The sequence below is a fragment of the Diabrotica undecimpunctata genome, chromosome 2 (assembly GCF_040954645.1).
Source record: "Diabrotica undecimpunctata isolate CICGRU chromosome 2, icDiaUnde3, whole genome shotgun sequence".
Lineage (NCBI taxonomy): Eukaryota > Metazoa > Arthropoda > Insecta > Coleoptera > Chrysomelidae > Diabrotica > Diabrotica undecimpunctata.
Window position 1 is genome coordinate 180,947,531 of NC_092804.1, and position 19,226 is coordinate 180,966,756.

The window sequence follows — 19,226 nt, forward strand, 5'->3', positions numbered from 1 at the left end:
ACAAATAAAAACAATATAATAATTTTCAGTTAGAATAAATAATACCTAAGATCCTTATGCAACATCAGCAAAATACTTGGGCATCACCCTAGACACGAGGCTGCGCTGGAAAGTCCATGTCAGAAAGAAAGGATGGGAGCTTGATATTAGATATGTATAAGAAATTATATCGGCTAATTGGAAAAAATTCAACAATATTCATTCGTAATAAATTATCCATTTACAAGCAAGTACTGAGGCCCGTATGGGTATATGAGTGCCAACTCTGGGGCTGTACCAAAGCTAGTAATCTACATATTATCCAGAGATTTTAAAATAAAATACTGAGGAACATTGTTGATGCTCCTTGGTATATCAATAACAGCAACTTCTTCCAGGACCTGGGTATGGAAACTATGACCGAAGTAATCAATAAAACAGCAGTAAATCACGAGCAGAGGCTGCATAGTCATGTGAATGTCGAGGCAATCCAGCTTCTTGACAAGAGAAGACTCATAAGGACAAAACCATTTTATTTAGTGTAAATGTGTAACAGTTTAGTTTAAAAGCAGAGTCTAGTGCTGTGATGTTATTGCGTGTCAGTTGTAGTGCATTAGTTGATAGATAAAATAAAGGTAAGCCATAGGGTAAGCCGTTAGATTTAAGTATTTGCTGTTTATTAAGTTAGGTCAGAAAATAACTGATAATTGGTCATTTGTGACCAGATAGCAGTATACAAACACCGTAGATGTGTTATACAAAAAAAATTAGATTTTAGGATATAATGATTTAAGGTTGTTTGGTAAAGAGCTTTTACAATTTCGTCTTACAGCAAATTTACTTTAAATTCTACTTGTTTCTTAGACAGAAAGGTTGTTTTCTTTATAAGTCTCGGTGCACCTATACTCTTCCTTACATAATTAGTTTGTAAATGAAGTATATGCCTCCCCTAAACAAATGATCAAGGAACAAAATTTTTCTTTCATTATCGATGTTGAATAGTTTTCGTTTGCAACCTGTAGTTCTTAAAATTCCTTTACTCATGGTATGTATGGTCCATGGCTTTCGCAAGAGTCTCCGTAGACTCCACATTCCAAGTGCTTTATTGCATAAAGTAAAATGGCCATATGTAGCTCTTCACAACACGTAGTCTAAGTGCAAGTTGGAGACTGTGAGCTAATACGAAATTTTTAAATTTGTCTAATTTTGTCTTTTATTGTGTACTCTTTTATTTCCATATATTTGGTATTAGCAAGGTTAATTTAAGTTCAAAACGTTTACATATGGCCTCTATTCCATCTAATTTGTGCTACAGATTCTCTAAAGTTAGAGATAGGATTACCGTATCATATACATATCGTATATATTCTATTATAGTTCTACTTTACTTCGTTAAAACAGACATTTCTATCTTTTGTTTCTCCTATATGTTAATTGTTTAAATTCAGCATCTTATATTATCGATATATCTAATATCGGTTACTAATTGTTGGTCCCAAAACTTACACGCTAAAACACGCTAAACTTACGTAAAATAAACAAATGAAATGAAATATTTAATTCAACCGTTTGTATTCCACTAACATATTCATTACCACCAGAGAAATTAATTTGATAATTAACTCATATACCGCAAACAATTAGTTTTCCAATTAGTGCCAAAAATGTTACTGTTGTGGTTAAAGCGTATCCCAACTGAAAATGAGGTTAAAAATATCCAATGTATTAAATGGTCAACATTTGTAGAAATATACAGTTGACAATACAGTCAATAAATTCCCAAAGATTTTAGCCGCTTGCTCTTACACAAACCAACGTGATTGGTTGGCGTTGGTATTATATATAACAGAAGAAGTTACGATACAAAGGAGTAAGACAAGGGGATATAATACATCCTAAACTCTTCACTGTTAGACTTTGAGATGTTAAAAAAAATTGATACGTAAACAATGCTTACTGCTCAGCTTTTTTTATTAGACTTAAGCACGTTAAACTTACTTTTATTTGGCAGCTTTCCATACAATTTGTTTTACGTTTCATTGTGTTTACTACTACACGATTATATTATACTAGAACGAGAAGAGATAGCGCACAAAAACAATGAGGCTTTGCCAAATTTGTCAGGACCGGATTTAACGTTTGGTAATACACACCTTTTTAAACATATTTTTTAGTATGTCCAAAATTAATAATTTGTTGTATTTGCCTGGATTCATCTTGTAGGTTTTATGTAAAAGAAATTTTTCCATTTTAAAAATACACAGCAATATGTAACACGCAACTATTCACAATAAATTAAAAACCGCCAAATATTAAGAACTCAAAAATATAATACAAACAAAGATACTTCTAATTGATGAAATCAACTGAAAAAATCACCATCACATCACATATTTCACCATCACCATTGAGTTTATAAATATGTATTATACCCATTTTATAAAATATTCTATTTTAATTCTCGAACAACCAGAACAGGCAAAGTAACTAATGCAGCTCTTTTTGCACAATTAACGATTATAAATATGGTACAAATTTCAGATAGAGAACAGGAAAACATTATTACCGATCCAGAAGATTAAATTACACTACCCGAACATCAAAGCCATCATAGTGTTCAGCAAATTTCACCTAAAATCTCTAAAAATGCTCAATAGATTCCTGTATTGGCACACTAAACCTTGCCGAAAGTATTACGACCGCTACTAAAAGTTCTTCAAAAGAGTATAACAAAAAGGAGGCGAAAAAATACGAAATCCACAATCTATATAGATACTACTGAAAATATTACATAAGAATAGAACATAACAAGGATTAAAATGAACCAAAGCAATTAAAAAAAATTATGTAGGAAAGACAAAAAAAATGCTACATACAAAAACGCAACATGAATCATCATCATCCGTCAAATATGAATGCTATTGCCTTGTTTATAGATTAGCATAATCAGAGAGAACACCGAGGGAAAAACGGATAAAGTACAGAATCTTAAGTGCATGAATATGCAGAAAACTTAGTAATGTTTGCTACGAAAGTGATTTTGAATTATTTGGTAACCACTTAAATATTTTTGATTAAAATATTAAAATTTATATAACTGAGTCCTTAATTTTTTAGTTAGGGTTTAAACAAAAGGACAAGGTGCTTTTTGGATTGTATTGAAAAAATGCAAAAAGATCACGAGAGATACGGTAAGGAATTAGGAGTTATATTGGTATTTTCTACTTTCGTCCTAGTATTAGTTTTTTTTTATACATATTTTTTATAAATTTGACATATTAACACCTATTAACTCTTTTCTTATCATTGAGGTCACTATACATATCAAACATATTGAATTATTTTGCTAGCTCGTCCTGGAATCTCCAATTCGATAGCTTAGAGTAACTACTAACCTCTAATCAAGTCTCCGAAGCACGAACCTCGTCACGAAATCCACACGAACTTGTTCAATCGGTTAACGCTTCAATAGACACCTTAATTAATATCAGGATGAGGCGAAATTAACGGATAATATGTGCTTCGTCTACCTATATATACGGGAAGAGCATTTTGCCTAATGCACTTCCGCTCATTTCGATTTATTTTCTCGGAGCTTGAGGTTGGTTTAAAGTTTGGAATATAATATATTGGTTTTTAGTTTATATATAAGGGATGATTAGATTAAAGAGCAGAATATTTTTAGTAGTTTTTTGTTCAGTTTTAATCCTTTCTATTAACAGGGTTATTATAAAGCTATTTTAGTTTTATTTATTGGAAAAGGTACCTAGCAGATTTTATTTTTATAAATAACTATTTTTAGTAACTGTCTAGTAAAAAAAATAACTCAAATTAAAAGTGGGGAATCATCCACTGAAGATAAAAAAGAAAGAGAAAGATTAATGAGGATGAAGGGGATGAAGAGAATGATAATTCTTTCATAATACGTAAAAATGTATTAAGGACACCAATTAATAAAGAATGTGATAATAAAGAATTTAAAGAAACCATAAAAAAAGTTAAAAGCGTACGAAAAAAAAAGACAAAACAATTTTCAAGATAAAAAAACGGGTGTGGCAGTCCAGTGTGACTGCCGGTGGAAGTTACACTTCTATACACGCATTCGCCGTTACAAATTTATTTGGGAGTCAATCTGCACAATCATTACATATGTAATGCTATAGGTAAGACATAGCAGAAAGAGAAACAGAATTAATAACAACTTTCTAACAATTAATAAACAACATTTGACCTGTAATAGGAGTATAGTAAATGAAGGATTGAATCAATATTTTGATGAAAATGCATATTTTTATTTTCATATATGTATGAAAGGAGTTGAATGCAAAAATTTTTTTACACATACTCTGCAGTAAAATTCATTGTTTATTTTGTTATTAATATAATAATACAATACAAATTAAAAGGCAATATTCATAAGTATTTAAAAATTACAATAATAAACATAAAAAAACCACTACAATACAGTGCAAAATAATTCAATCTAACAATACAATACAAATTAAAACGCAATATTCATAAGTATTTAAAAATGACAATAATATACATAACTTTTCTATTTACTCATATATGTTTAATTTACCATGTAATAATATTAATAAAAAAGTCCTCCCCGACTGGGAATCGAACCCCGGTCTCCCGCGTGACAGGCGGGGATACTGACTACTATACTACCGAAGACATGACACAAACGTATTTCAAAATTGACAGTTCTGGGTCATATAATGATTTATTGAGATTATTACATATTTTGAAATACAAAAGACTAATATAATTATGAACATTTAATAAATAATAGAAAAACATAACACATAAATAATAATAATAATAAATATTTTATTATATATTATTGTGATATTTAAAGTCTTGGTGCGCCAAGCAATAATTAGCTAATTAATTTTTTTATTAATTAAAATTATTTAAATGATATGATTATGCCTCTATCACAATTTTTAATTCTTTTATCTCAGGGTTAAATTCGTGCTTCAATATCTATGCTATTACATGTGAAAGGCAAGGTCCAAAGAATACCGGAATAATAAAAAAAAACATATGATCTAACACTATATATTGAAATAAAAATAATGAAATAATTCACACTCAAAAGTTTTCAATAAACAAATCTCGTATAATGATTCTCAAAATTTTGTCCTACGTACGTGAACAATCAAAATTAATGGTACAAACAATATTAATTGAAATCTCAAAATCCCAAACTATTTTAACTCGCCTAATCAAAATATCTATATCCTTTCTAAATTACGTGTAAAAATTGTGTTATCAATAAAAGAAAAAACTGCAGAAACAAAAATATCTCTCTCTGATGATGAGTGGTCCAAATCCTTGTTCCTTGTAGACTATATTATCTCCTCTCAACCGCTCCCTATGTAATCAGCAATCTTACAACAGATTGTTGCAAGTATATCGTCCTTAATGATCTCCTTCAAAAGCACAAATCATTCAAATTATGATAGCCTTTCTCCTCTCGATAAACTGAATCTCTCGTTGGCCCGAGTGAAAAATGACTCTTGGAATATCTTCTCTTTACGATAAACTGAATCTCTCGTTGGCCTGAACAGTGACTCTTGGAATATAAGTAGAGAAATATGACTTACAATATTTTGCTGCTTCAGCTTCTGTCAGATACACTAACTCCACAAAAACTCACTAACATTCAACACTACTGCTTGCTACATTTCGGGAACCGCAAGAGAACAATCACTGTTCGTCTTACAGACTTGGAAAACCAACTGATTATCTTTCCTCTCTCCTAAATCTAGATAAACTTTCATTCCTACATACCTATCCCACCTTTTTCAATCTCCGCCAATCAAAACTCGTCACAATTCCCCCATTTTTTCATTTCGATAACAAAAAAATTTTTACCTATAATTATAAATTTCCTAAAACTTATTTACAAATAATATTTTTCTATAATTCTTAAAAACTAACAAAAACCTGTTTCTAAAATCTCTTCTATTGTCTTTAATCACTGCATTAATGTATTTGGAAAACCCGGTTCAATTGTCTTTGGATTTCACTTAAAATTATGCGGGTCACTCAAGTATAACAAAGAAATAATTTATGCATAGCTTACATTTTGTTTAGTACAGGTAATCCAAGAATTTAATAACTTTCCTTCTTCGAAATGTTTGTTGGTTATTATCCTACTTATCTGAATTATTTTAATGTTTTTGAACTTTGAAATATTTTAATCAACCCAATATTTTTCTCGATTTTACATATCATAACAATATATATATAATATTATAGGTATATATATCTTTATATAATATAATATAATATTAAATTATATATACAAAAGGAACATTTTTATATTCGAGAGAGGAAGAGAGAGAAAATATATCTTCTGTCTCTCTCTTACTCATTATCTTACATATGTAATGATTTCACAGATTCACTCCCATACAAATTTTCAAACGTGGAGCGCGCGTATAGAAGTATAACTTCAATAAGTAAATAAAAAAAAAGAAATCTAACCCTCAAGGAAGGCTAAATTTTCTGGAAAGCAGAATATCAAGCTAGAACAAGTAGCGTCACGATTAAATATTAATAAAAATGAATCACCGAAATGTTTGTACACGCATCACTTCAGAACGACTGCACCAAATTAGATAATTATTTTTTTGTTATGTTTGTTATTATCATAAGAAGGTTTTTGTAAAGGAAAATTTTCAAAAATTTGTGCAAAAAAACAGTTTTTCTGTAATTTTAAAGCGCAATATAACTAATAGATAACGCCATACTATGATTAACAGAGAAAGCAGGATTATCACAATAAATGGCAGTAATGATAGATTGGGATTGAGCAACAGCCATAGGATTTTTCATTAAAAATAAAGTCAGACATTTTTTTCAAACAGACATTTTGTAAACAAACAGGTTAGTAATACCGATAATATATATCATTAACCCATTAGCGCATGAAATTTTTTTTTTTTAAATATTTGTATATCTCTTTTATTTTAAAGTTAAATATATATATTTATATTTATATAAATTTTGTAAATTTTTTTTTATTTTTTGAAAGGGGGTCCTTATAGGACCCCGTGTTCATATGATCACACTGGGTGTATATGAGGTGCAAAAATACTCTTTCTGATAACAATTTATTTTTTGATTACATGTTATGAAAAGTTTCAAAACAATCGATGCAGAGTCCAATATTACAATTTCCACATTGTGTTGGAACAGTTTTTTTGGAGTCCTATCCACAGCGCCGTCTTGTATTAAAAAGCACCACCAAATGATTTCTTCCATCAAGTCTTATCTCTATGCAAACTTTGCTATCTAGTTCAAATTTGAAACTGCGACCAGCACATCTGAAAGCAACACCATATTTATTAAAAATATCCTGAACGATGCTTCTTCTAAAATCCAGTTGAGGCATATCACAACCAGATTTTCTTTTAAACACCCAGGCTTATGAATGGATGCATCCAAAAACCATGTAAATACTAGCCACCACCATTTTTTACCACGAATAGACATGGAATATTTTGGTCCATCTTATCTGTACCGTCCATATGCTTGTTGTAGTCAGTAATTAGTGATGGACGCACGACAGAATTTTTTTTCTGTTCTCAAGAATAACGCTGGGCATATGTAATTGGTTGAACACCATAAGCAGTATATGCAGCGGCCACAACTGAATTTTCCATCCATTTTTTGACAATTATTCCATTTTTTTATCTAATTCAAAAGCATATTTTCCGCGGTTTTCCTTTTTCATTAGTTTATTGCTTTTTATGTTACAGGTTTTGCAATCCTATTTTCACGGACAGTTCCCCTTCCATGGTATCCTCTGTCCCTAAGTTCTTTCAACAACACCATACCAGTAAATAAATTATCGAAATAAATATGCATAGGTAAACTTTTAAATTGATTTGGTGTGTCAAGCATTTGTACAATAATTTTACCTTGGTAAACGTCAAAATTAATAAATTTTTTTTAAAATGCACTGCTTGCAACCGTGCTTACTAAAATATTCTATCATTCACTCATCAAAACTAATATGTTGTTCGAGCTCACGTAGTTCTGCAAATTTATGTTGTAATATGTTTGTCAATGGTTTTGGTTTCCAAATTGTATTCACCGTTGACGAAAAATTATTATTTGCAAAGTGTAAATATCGTGAAATTAAATAAAACGATCCCTTCTCTTAGTATTGTAATCAAATTCATTGGGCAGATCCTCCTGTGAATCCCAATAGTTTCTCTTTGAAGGTACTGTATTGTACAAACAGACAAAATTAGTATCGCTAATAAAACTTGAATCTCTTCAGGGATCACATTGAAATATGAACAATTTTTTGAAGCAGCATACTTATTACTTTCTTCACAAAAAAGTCGCAAAATGTTATCAACTATAATCAAGCGAAATATATCATATGGACTTAAATCTTTGTATTTTGTATAAGAAGAAAAAGGAAAATCAAACAAGCAAATCATTGCAGTTTTTTGATAGAATTCTCTATGGTTTCGGCTACTTCCTGAACCGAGTCATTTATTTGCTGTTCATCCCCCTTATATTCTAACTGATCCTGACTCTCATTATATGAATTCATCCCAACCTCTGCACCTGCACGTAATTCTCTACCGGTTAGGTTATTAACTAGTCCTCCATCCTCATCACCAGAGTCTTTGTCAGTTAGTACATTTGGATCTGGAGGCTCTATAAATATTTCATTTAAATCTTTATCGTCGTCGTTTTCAACCATAGCTAACGCATCTTTCAAAGTAATACCACTAAAACAACAAAACATAGGTTGATATTATAAGATTACCAGACAAAAAAATATTACCCACTGCCCACATTCACGCCTAGCGTGTTCCTATGATCACATCTCTAATAAATGTATAATTATAAAATACTAAAGTACTATTTGCTGAACTCATTACCTTTAAAACGCATCTTAATTTTTGTTGATAGATTACTTGAATCATAAGATATCGAATTTTTACCGTCGAGCTGATACAAACTTTATTGAACATTGATTTCGCTCGCTTAACTGACAAGCAAAATCGACGGTCGTTTCAAGCGTTCTTTCTAAGAGAACGGTTCATTCTACACACAAAATGCCTATAAACATTTTTGTTTAAAATTATCTCAGCCACATTTTTTATTTAAAACATTACTTTCTACGGTGTAAAGATTTTTGGTAAATTATTTTTTTTGCGTTTTTACCCCCCTACGAGGGGGTTTTAGGGGTAAGCCCAGGTGTAAAGTGGTAAACTTTTTTGCATCTTTTTTGGGGTCCCAAAATTAATATTCTCCTTAAAATTCAGCTTGTTAGTATTATTTTTAGAAGCTCGGTGGAATTTTCGTCTCTAACGACTTATTTGATTGCGTATATTTTTTCAAGTTCAAATGATTTTTTTAAAATTTTTTTTTAAGTGTGCCGGAAATTCTTATTGACAAATAACTTACATATAACAATAAAACAATTTTTCAAATCGTTTCTAGCAAGAGGAATTTTTTTAGAGGTATCTCATAGAAGTAAATACTTTTTGTCTCTTGATAATTTTTTCGAAAAATACTTCCTTTTCGAGATATTTGTAATTTTTTGTTGAAAAAATGCCTTAATTAGTAATTTTGGTTTCTTGTAAATACTAAATGAATTTTAATTCTATAAAAAGGTTTATAAAAATATTTTAACAAGGATAAATGGATTCTATTTTGCTCAAAACATGGAACCAAATATTTCAAATATGCATGTGTACGGTTGCTGCGATACAGGCCCGCGGCGCTTATAAATCTTTGTTTAAATTTAAAACTATGTTTTTAGCAATTATCCTTGTCAATTATTATAACCCTTAAATGCCCGTGATATGAAAATAACCATAAATGCCCATGTGGGGTCTCCTAGGGACCCCACTAAAATTTTCAATTTAGTAACGTCATTTAGCACTGACTAAAAGGAAAACACGGTTAAAAATAATTTTAAGCATATTTGAATAATTTTTATTTATTTTTCATACAAAATTAACGGCTTTTCTAGAAACAAATTATTTTCAATTCGAACAAAATTAAAATTAAATAATAATATAAGCATATAACTTTTAGTTGCCATTTTTACATACAATAGTTTTTTCTTCTTTTCTGTGCACCTGGCATATAATATTTTTGCAAAAAGAGCAAACGGTATTCACTATTCTGTCACAGTTTCGCGGACACTGGTAACAACGAGCACGTTTCTTAGCTGAATAGACGGATTGAGTTGCAACTTCGGTAGTTGGGTTTACCATTGGTATGCCACAATCTTTTAGAGCAGATTTTACATAGGCTTTATGTTTTATATATTTCGCTCTTTTTTCCATGTTGTTTCGAGCAAGCTCAGCCCCTAATTGTAACAGGAAAATACGTCTTCGTGAAAAATTATTTTTCTTCCAATCAGGATTTTTTTCAATGTATAAAATATAGGCATTTAGTGCACATATGTCTATAATATTCATAAAGAGCCTGAATGGCCAACGAGCAGTTTTTCTTTTACAGGAATATTCCCTAATCAGTTTGTCGGCATTATCAACACCACCCTTGGTATTATTATAGTCTAAAATCATCAAGGGTTTGTTTTGAGAGTCTTGACAAATTATATCACTATCGTGTTGACTTGAAAGAAGATGTACCATCCTGTGTATTTTAGGTATGTACGAAACCATAGCTAATTCTTTAGTAAAAGCAAATATTGACGACTCCGCAGGTCTTGTTGTCAAACTTAGTTGTGGTGGTGTATCAGGTTTATTTTTGCGGACGATCCCAAGTAAAGTAAGGTTTTTAGATAAAAGATATTGAGCAAGAGGAACACTGGTAAAAAAGTTGTCAGTTGTAATTCCTCTCCAACTGCCATGATATGGTTCCACCAGATCTTTCACAACACGAAATCCCTGATTTTTCTCTATTCTACCACCTGGTAGTTTTCCAAGGTACACCTGAAGTTTTGATAAATAAGATGTTTTAACATCCGCGGCAGCCCAAATTTTTATCCCATAGCGGCAAGGTTTTGATTTTATATATTGTCTAAAAGGACACTTTCCTCTAAAACTCACTAACTGTTCGTCAACGGTTATATGTTCGTATGGTTCAAAGGCTTTGTCACAGTTAGAGACGAACATGTCCCAAATTACTCGTATCGCCGCTAACTTATCCTGCTCCTTCCGCTCCACCCTGGTCACTTTGTCATTAAACCTCAAGAAACTCGATAATTCTTCAAATCGGTTCGTAGCGAATGCGGCTGTAAAAAATGACCGGCGTATTGAGGTGTCTGTAGACCATATCTCTCGTGTCGATTCTTTCCCACACCTTAAAGCACCAGCTTTGATAAGTGCTCCTAAAAAGCTATCCAGTTCATTGTTGGTAAGTACCGTCCACTCTTTTTTGTTATTCGGATGTTTTTCGTTCCACTCTTGATAACGCCTAACAGCTTCTTCATTAGTATGAAGGCATATGACATTCTTCATCTCTTCGGTCAAAAATAAATTGAAATAGTCTAAAAACGTGTTGGAATTTTTACTATAGTTTGTTAAGCCTGGATGTACATTTATAATATTTTTTTGTTGCCTCTTGGATCTCACGAAAGGTAGGCTATTCCACTGCATTCCAGATTTGGATGTATATGTTGGACCACTAACCTCACTAATATTATCGTCCACTTCGGTAGGTTCTGCATCTGATTCCTCGTCACTGTTGACTTCTAAATTGTCCTCAGTTTCCGAAACATTTTCCTCAAAAACATCTTGCTCTTCGCTATCTGATGCGTCGGTAATCTCATAGTCGAAATCGGAGTCTGATATCCCTTCTTCTATATTTCGGATAATTTTTTCATGTTCTTGGTCGCTTATTGTCATTTTCATTCTCTTACGGTCCATTTTTCAATGTAAACTGACGAAAAATGTTAAAAATAATAAAAATATTCTGGTGCCTCTAAATGCCCAATCGGGGTCACAGCGAGACCCCACTTATCTAAATCTCTCTTACAGACCACTGCACCTCACGAATGTTCGTGGTATACTAACAGAAAACGTAGGAGACACCTCCACACAAATACCTGATTGCGCGGTTGCCAAATGTTTCAAATAAAGATATTATAGCCAAAAATGTATGTCTGGGGTCCCATAGTGACCCCGATTGGGCATTTAAGGGTTAAACCTTTTTGTAGAATTTTAATTCATTTAGCAGTTTTTTAGAAAAAAAAATGTAAATCAATAATTACGGCATTTTTTTAACAAAAAATATTTGTTCAAGAAAGAAGAACACCCAATTTCTGATGAGTGTGGTTCACCCCTTACGGTAAAACATGTGTTAGTGGAAAAGTGCGAAAAGTTTAATAGTCACAGAATTAAATACCATTTACCAAACAATCTTAAAGACAACTTAAATTCAGAAAACACTATAGATAACCTAATTTTGTTTTTAAAAGACTTTAATTTAATAAGCAAAGCATAATTAACTGTTACCGTTTCGCTACTAACCTTTTTCGGTTGATGCTGGTTTTTTTGTAAATAAAAAAAAGATCAAAGCCAATAAATGCAACTAACTGAGGACGGCTAGTACTAGACCAAAAAAACAAAAAAGAACTATCTAGCAAGGAATAAATTGTTGAATTACCAAAGAATTAAAACAACACTAAGCTGACTGAATATTCCTGAAATATTTTTTTCCATCCATGGAAACCTTAATGGAATACTAATAAAGACAAAAAAGTGTCCTTTAATTTATGACTTAATATTACATCAAAATATGACGAAAATATAAAATTATTCCCAGTTTGCATCCACACTAGTCATAATGATTATCAACCGTCTACAATGAAAGAAAGAATATATAAGTAACTATTCCAGAAAATTTGTAACTTGTTCCATGCTATATAAACTTGTTTAAAAAATATATCCTGCTCGTCCATAATAATATATCAACTATAGATTCGATTGGGAATTAGCTGCATGCATAATTGGGAAGGGATTTAATTTTAGAACGCAAAAGCAGAATCGTTGTTAAGCGAACAGCTATGGCTGCAATTAAAACAGTGACACTTGGAGTCTACATAAAGTTTCATTTCCATTAACAAGCTGCATTTTCTGGGCACAAATTTTCGCTTTGCCGATTGCAAGGTAATTGCATCGACGGGGAAAAAATTCCTGATGGTAAATTGTCGCATGGATTACTCTTGCGCAGAGTCGGAGAGAATAATAACAAGAAATGATTGGATATGTTTGTTAATTTTCCCAGCTGGGAGCAGCTGGTAAGGTCTAGTAACAGTTTATTACATATACGGTTTTACTGCCTTAAAAACTATGTTATTAGATTGTAATTTATGAATTAAATTGTATGTGATAATCCTTAATCTAAGAATATATGAAAATGCTTTAATAATAAGACGAAACACATTAAAAACTACTAACTACAAAATTAAATAAGAGCACGCTGCATTGGAAGTCAATATATCAAAAAACTTTTCAACATAAGACAATAACTTTCTTTATAACAAAATAATAATCAAGAACAGATGGCTTTCAAGTTTAAAGAAATCAGTAAAAAACAATATATAGAAATAAAATAAAATGGCGAACATCAAGTAGCTCAAACAGTAACATTCAAGAACCAATACACCATACTTAATTTTATATTACAATGTGCTTTTACATATACATAATACGACTGGAATTATTTTTCAATTTCCGCTATCTAATCGAAAAATACACCTTTATTCCGGAAACGATACCGTAACTCAACTCCATAGCTATTAAAGTTTTATCGGAAAGTTATCTAATCTCGGCCAATCGATAAATCCACTCACATGCAACTCAAAAGTTATTCTCTCGTCATGAAACTAAGATATAAAATAGTTCTCGAAGAAAAAGAAGAATCGTTTGCGTTCTAACTTACGGTTCTTTTTAAACCGTTTCATTCGTGCTCGAATCCATCACCGGAATATACACAATCTGTCGGTGGGAGAGGTATTTAGGGATTAAGTTTATTGAAAGAAAATCCGCCAATAGTACTTGCTGTAACTAATTTAAAAGTGCCGAAGTTATTCTGTTCAGAAACTAATAAACAATACAGAAATCTATTTATATAACAGGCTGGGACAAGTTACACTGTTTGTCCTGTAGGATAACTACGCCACCTAAGAGAGAAATCTGAACTACCATCATCTGACATTTCAATCAAATTTTGTTCTAGAAAAGATACATTTAATAAAATAATAAAATATTGGTTGCTGTAATTTTAAGATAAAATTTAATCAACAAAATAATTTAAAGGTTTATGTTAGTTTAGATTTAAACATATAAGAAAGTTTAAGGAGTGCACTAAATAATCTATGAAGAAAATTTCTATAATGAATTTCATATTAAAACCAGATATGTAACAGAACTTTTTATGCATAGAAGCGAAGGTTTAGATACTATTTTATCCAATGAAAGTGGCTGTAGAATTGAAAAGACTCAATCGTTCTAATCTACAACAACATTCTACGGGTATAACCTAGCGAGAGATCAAAATTAAGACAATTTTGAAGATGAATTGCTAAATAAAGACATTACTGAACTTTTTGAAGTTGAATATATTTGAGCTAACCTTTTATAATATTTTAGTGTCATGAGGAAACATTACAAGAATCATTAAGCATGTATTATTTTTTTATTCGTTATTATTTTTTTTTACATATACTTTATTTCCGCCACCGCAAAATGTACAATCAAACTTAAATATTAGATATTAAAACATTAGTGTTATTTCTTTGAGAATTAATTAAATATTAGTATGTTCCGAAATAAATTTTACAGATAATTTTTCGACTGTTCTAACAACCATTCAAATTTCGTCATTTTGTGTCATGTGGAACAATTTCACCCAATCATGTCAACATTAGACTGATAATTGCATTCAGTGCAATTTTCAATCCCTATGACAACACGATCGAGTTTGACAACTTCATCCAAATAAATTTCAAAATGTCAAACAACGAATCTAATGTTAACTTAAATTTTAATAATTGTACTTTCAGTAACTGTACTTTTAATAAATAAATGTTTCGTTACGATTTTTTTTTTTCGAAAAATTATCAGCCTTCGGCTTCGTGCTGTTACCAAGGAACGAGCTTTCGATTGTCATGAAATTATCTCATCTGTTATCAATGTCCTAGGGATATTACTACTGATAAGTAACCGCAACATAATTTGACGTGAAAAGATTGCATGAATAAATGTCTATCCTCCAGATAACTATCTCTCAGATAGGGAATTATTAATCTGGAGGTGAAAATACCGGTCCTTTCATGCAAGAAGTTTATTATTATAAAATTGTTTGATCCTCAATTATTGGCTGCGAGCTTGGTCATCGGAAAAATATAATGCAAAACTCGAGCTTTCCAAACAAATAAATTTCAAAACTATACTTACGCTGGTGTTTGTACAAAGATCGATTTCATAAGACCACTTTACGCAAAATTCTGGGATTCTCCAAAAGTGGCTTTTCTATGAAAATTGTTTAACAGGCCAAAATATAACTTTTTTATCATCCCTATCTATCTTCCCGACCTACTTAAATGAGAGGAAGCCAGAAAAAACTAAGCGGAGTGACTGTAGATGGCAATTGATTAACTCTTGCGTATATAGTATAGTATGTACGTAGGTATTTTGTACACATATATTAATAAAAAGATATATATATCGAAAAAAGAAAACAAGAAAAAAATTATATATACAGTATGGTGGAAATGAAAGGAATAAATTCGTTATTTCGTAAACCGGAGACTTTAAGGAAAAATCCTGAAACCCGTCGATTTTTATTTTTACATAAGCTATTCGTAAGAATACATTTTTATTTTTGACGTCATCTATGTGAGCGTGATGACGTTATTGCTAAAATTTTTAAATAGAAAGGGGGGTATTGTAATACATCATTTGAAAGGTCTTTTAAATACCTATTCAGCCATATCAATATGTCTGAGTATTTGATGTTTCTAATTGTTTAAAAAAATTATTAAATATTTATTATTACAATAAATATTTATTAAGTATTGATATGATGTATTATTGACACCCAAAAATAAATTTTATAAAGGCCATCACTGGTAATGAAATGTCTTTTTTATCTACTTTTTACCTTTTGAAAAAAACTAGTTACCTTATCAATATGAACATTGATAGTTGGACATTCAAACTTAATTATCTTTCTGTCAAGTGATTAATAGTATTATTGTAGTAAACGTATTCAAAAAGTCTTTGTATATTTGAACATGAAGCTAACTGAAACGCAAAGAATTGAAATTCTCATAATGATTGGTTATGGAGATAAAACACGTACGCAGAAAGAAGTATGTGCGTTATTTAATAATAAATACCCCCGTCGAGAACCAATTTCACAATCCACTGTAAGCAAAATTGAGAAAAAATTTAGAGAAACGGGTCATGTTAAAGACCTTCCTAAAGGTAGTAGAAAACCAATATCTGAAAAGCAACAAGTAGACGTTCTGTTAGCTTTTCAAGATAATCCTCATAACAGTTCACGGCAAGTAGCATTAGATTAGATAATGACATGGACCATTCAACAGTTCTTAAACAGCTAAAGAAGGAAAACTGGCATCCCTACAAAGTAAGTTTAGTACAAGAACTTATGGAAGATGATTTTGATAGACGAATTGAATTTTGTGACATTATAATGGAACGAAATAACAGAGATCCGATGTTTTTAAAAAAGATTATTTTCTCTGATGAAGCTACATTTCTACTAAACGGTCATGTCAATCGTCTGGGCTACGGAAAATCCACACTGGATGCAAGAGTACCGTACTCAATACCCAGAGAAAATTAATGTTTGGGTGGGAATAATAGATAATAGGTGTATTGGACCATACTTTTTCGAAGAAAACGTAACAGGTCCTCGATATTTAGAATTTCTTCAAAATTTCTTGCTTCTAGAATTAAACCGGTTGTTTCCAAACAGAAATGATTTATGGCTACAGCAAGATGGTGCGCCTCCACACTATGCTGTCTTGGTACGCAACTACTTAAACAACGTCTTTCCAAATCGGTGGATAGGTCGAAGAGGAACAATAGAATGGCCGCCTAGGTCACCTGATTTGACTCCTCTTGATTTATTTTTATGGGGATATTTAAAAAGTAAGGTGTATCAAAATAGACCACAAAATATTAATGAACTGAAAGAAAGAATACGTAATGAGGTTGTTCAAATAACCCCGGAAGTTTTAGAGAATGTTAGAGAAGAGTTCGCGGCACGCCTTTCTCATTGTATTTTAGCTGAAGGTAAACAATTTGAGCACTTAATTTAGGCTTCGTTGTATTTATTGAATAATACTTAATAAATATTTATTGTAATAATAAAAATTTAATTATTTTTTTAAACAATTACAAACTTTAATTACTTTGACATATTGATATAGCTGAATAGGTATTTAAAAGACCTTTCAAATGATGTATTACAATACCTCCCTTTCTATTCAAAAATTTTAGCAATGACGTCATCACGCTCACATAGATGACGTCAAAAATAAAAATGTATTCTTACGAATAGCTTATTTAGAAATAAAAATCGACGGGTTTCAGGATTTTTCCTTAAAGTCTCCGGTTTACGAAATAACGAATTTATTCGTTTCATTTCCACCATACTGTATATTATTTCCTAACAAAAAATAAACTTTCAGTCTTTTAATCATTACTCGTATAGTAGACAGGCAATATAAGTTTTAAAGTAAGAAAATGATTATTACAGTACGTATTTTTATACGTTAGTCCTAAATAATAGTTACTGAGTACAATTACAGCTCAAGCAAAACCATCTATCATTTAACGAAAATAGCTTCTATTGTAAAAATATATACCACCAAATAAACCTATACACGAATAGCTTATCCCGAACGAACGCGATCCAGCCTCATTCGAGAACCTCATACAAGTGTCAATAAGCTGAAAGTAATATTATATGCGATTTCCAGGAAAAAAGGGCCATTGAGGCCCTAAAGAGGTCTCGTATATGGCGTAAAATGGTCGTTTTTAAGTCTTTCATATGCGTCGAATTTACGGTTAAGTGGCTATCGGCCCAACTTTGCTTTTAAATTCGCAGCGGTTTACTTCAAATTGTATTTTCCGTTATTTTTCGTTTGCTCGAGGGGTTTTGCCTTAATCGATTTATTCTCTTTTTTTCTTCGATACCTGCTTTTGTTTGCGCCGATGGAAATCGGTGTATATTACTAAACGGTAATACATATTTATTGAAGAACACAACATTACTACCACTTTATTTGAAATTCATAAATTAGAAAAAAATTTCGATACGAAGAAAACGTGGGCATTTATAAACGTGCTAAAGAAAAGGCGAATGTACTACGGTACATAGAGACTATTACAGATATGTACAGCTGGTTTCTGAAAATACTGATAAGACTATTAAAGCGTATTTTGTAGAAAATTGAGCAGTGTATTTTGAAGGATAAATACTTATTATTTACATACTGTCACTGTCACTGCCAAATCTTAAAATGTGTCATATAACTTATTCTGTTTAACCTCGACAAATTGCTTCACATGCTAGCAAAAAACTAAAGGCAAGAATTGCAATGAAATTAGAAGATAGTTGATCACTATCTGCCGTAGCGAACCATTGTAACGTAAGCAGGACGAGAGTTTTATAATTAATAAAGATGAAGAGAAAAAGACACTCTCGAAAGAAAGCAAGGTTCTGAAAGACATAAAATATCTACTGCTCATGAAAAGCGAGATTAGAAGAGAATCCTTTTGAATATGAGAAAATTACAAGAATTATGTCACAGTTTCTGTGAAGAAAGACAACAACTTGGCGCAGAATTAAAGCATTGCGTCTGAAATGCCGAACTGCAACAAAAAAACAAGCTCTTACACCACAACAGAATCAATCAAGACTTATATTTGTTTGTTATATATGTTTTTGTTTAACTAACGCATTTTATTTCTCTGCTACCAATCTTCGTCTTCTTCACGTGCCGTTTCCTCTAAGAAGGTTGGAAACCATCATGGCAATTCGCACTTTTGACGCCGCTGCTCAAAGAGGTCAGCAGAAGTGCAGTTAAACCAAGCCAAACCTACTACCAATATCTTCCCTGATTAAATATTCGATTTAAACATTTGTTTTGCTTTATTTCTACCAGAAAGAAAGATCAGGCTAATATCAGCCTTTTAGGTGAGTGAGTAGTCTATTTTGACCAAATATATCATGCGTCTGTTTATACA

The 19,226-nt window shown here is 31.4% G+C and overlaps 1 protein-coding gene across 5 annotated transcripts in view; it reads right to left on the reverse strand.

The window, feature by feature from the left end:
- LOC140435296 (furin-like protease 2) overlaps positions 1 to 19,226 on the reverse strand; it is a 1,428,549-nt gene that overhangs the window by 439,477 nt on the left and 969,846 nt on the right. The gene's annotated exons all lie outside the window — the stretch shown is intronic.